Consider the following 2,871-nt stretch of genomic DNA (forward strand, 5'->3'; position numbering starts at 1 on the left):
TCAGAAAATGGTAAGTACATTTAAAACATAAAATAGCATAACTATACATTACCCCAGACAGCACAGAATATTTATGATAAATATTTATTAATAATTATTTTTTTAAATGTTACATAAATATTTCATACATATTTTATATAAAGCTTTATTCGAAATATTATTAAAACATAGACTGAATATTTTATGCAATATTTATGATAGATATAAATAAATATTTCTAATAAGTATTTCTTACTTGGATTATAATGTCTCATTAAGTATTTTCATAGAATTTACTATAACATTAATAATAAATATTTCATAATATTTATAATAAATGTTTATGATCTGTGCAATCTAATACCATAAAAATATTTACAAAATATTTAAAATAAATCTTATAAATATTTATAAATATTTTGTAAATATATTGTATGCTGTCTGGGACACATAATGTAATATATCAGACAACTTTTAATTTGTCTGTTGCAACTTATTAATATATGTAATAGATATTTTGATAACAGAGAGAGATAAAAATGCAGACTATGCAGCATCTTTGAGTAATAACACGAAAATAGAAGGTGAAAATTCTATCAGTGCAGATGAAAACTGCGAAAATAAAAACATGCATTACGAAAACGATAACATGGAGTTTGAATGTGTCGAGGTGAATGACCACTGCAATAATGAAGATGAAACCGATGAAGTTGAAATACATGAAAATAATGATGATGGAAATGATAGCCAAGACAGTAGCAACGGAGAAGTAAGAGATGAAGAAGCTGACATTAATGATGAACTGAAACTTAGACAATGGGCAATAAATTCTGGTATACAGCATTGCCATTTAGATTCTCTGTTGAAAATTCTTAAAAGGAAATATGTAAATTTGCCAACTTCGTCCAAAACATTTTTGAAGACTACATCATCAGAGTACAAAACAGAGCAATTTAAAACAATTGATGATAAGATTATCGGAGAATATATTTATTTTGGAATAGCTTCAGGACTTAAAAAATGCGTGAATAAAGACATTCACGATGAGAACGTGTTTTATTTATTGGTAAACTGCGATGGTTTATTTTTATATAAATCCAGCAGTAAGCAATTTTGGCCATTACTAGTTAAAATTCATTTTGCTCCTGATATATACAAACCGTTTCCGGTGGCAGTATTTTCAGGAAATGAAAAACCTAATAATTTACAGCAATATTTGTCACCATTTATTGAAGAAATGAATTTGCTGTCACGCGAGGGGATCGAAATTGAAGGACAAACTTTTGAAGTAAAAATTATGAGTTTTGTGTGCGATAGACCAGCTCGCTCTTTCATGAAATGTATCAAGGGCCATAATGGGTATTATGCATGTGAGAGATGTACAATACGCGGTGAACGATTGCAGAACCGAACGGTGTATTTATCCACAAATTGCGAAGAGCGAAGTGACACATCGTTTCGAAATCAAGATAATATTGAACACCATACGGGTATTTCTCCTTTGTTGTCTTTAGAACCCTCTCTTGATATAGTGAAACAATTCGTACTTGACTTTATGCATCTTGGATGCCTAGGTGTCCTAACAAAAATGCTCCAAGACTTTTGGCTGGAAGGAAACTTAACAACAAAATTAGATCAAAATGGTAAACGCCAACTGTCACAGAACTTAATAGAATTGCAATCGCAAATACCTGAAGAATTTCAGAGAACGACCAGATTAGTGCAAGATATTGCAAAATGGAAAGGTACCGAATACCGATTATTTGGATTATACATTGGTCCAATTGTTCTGAAACCAATATTGCAAAAAAAACATTACAAACATTTTCTTTTACTGCATGCTGCTTTTAGAGTATTGTGCTCTGATAATGATGTAGCAATAAAGTACAATCAACAAGCCAAAGCTTATCTTAAAAGCTTTGTATTACTTACGGAGCAATATTATGGAGCACAAAATCTAGTTATGAATTTTCATAGCTTAGTACATCTTGCTGATGATGTAATAAATATGAATTGTTCCTTAAGTAATTTTACAGCCTTTCCCTTCGAAAACGCATTGGGCAAAATGAAAAAGAAGCTTTGCAGTGGAAACCGACCTCTTGCTCAATTGTGTCGGCGGATACATGAATCTTCGTGTTTTGAAATCGAGAAGGTAACAGTACCACCTGCAGTGGAAATTATAAAAAAAGCAAGCCTTGTCGAACCTTCTGGACGAACTCCTGTCTACAAAATTAAATACAAGCAAGCTATATTATCGATTAAAAAACCAAATAATACAGTGTACCTTAATGACAAACGAGTAATATTAATTGATACGATGTATATTCCACCTAACAGAAGAGAAAGTGATATCATTTTGACAGGAACTATTATGAAAATCATAGAACCAATATTTACATATCCGTGTAATTCCACTAAATTGAATATGTGGCAGGTAGCTGTAACGGAAAGTAAAATGGAATGTTTGCTACAGTCTGTTTTATATAAAATGGTCCATGTTAAAATTAATGTTGGCAATACTAACGAGGACAGTGAAGATGATAATAATGAATCAGCAAGATCTTTCATTATGCCCTTACTGCATATGTGACAGGTAAGATTATGTAAGGTATGTATAACTCATACTAGATATATTATAGAAATATAATTATATTTACTCAAATTGCTTTTATAAGACTGCTACATAGTCGTTGTTTAAATTAGCCGCTCAATGTGACGTACGCTTGGAATCTCTGATTGGCGCTTTGCCGATAGTCATTTCAAAGTTTTACGCGCCACGATTCACGATGCCATGTCGCTATTAGTCGCCATTTCACTTTCGGATGTAACATTCGCTTTCGCAGAATAAATTGAAAATTTATTGCAAAGACGTGAAAAATGTCCAAAAGGAAA

This window comes from Trachymyrmex cornetzi, unplaced genomic scaffold, assembly GCF_001594075.2.
Source record: "Trachymyrmex cornetzi isolate Tcor2-1 unplaced genomic scaffold, Tcor1.1 scaffold610, whole genome shotgun sequence".
In the NCBI taxonomy this organism is placed as follows: domain Eukaryota; kingdom Metazoa; phylum Arthropoda; class Insecta; order Hymenoptera; family Formicidae; genus Trachymyrmex; species Trachymyrmex cornetzi.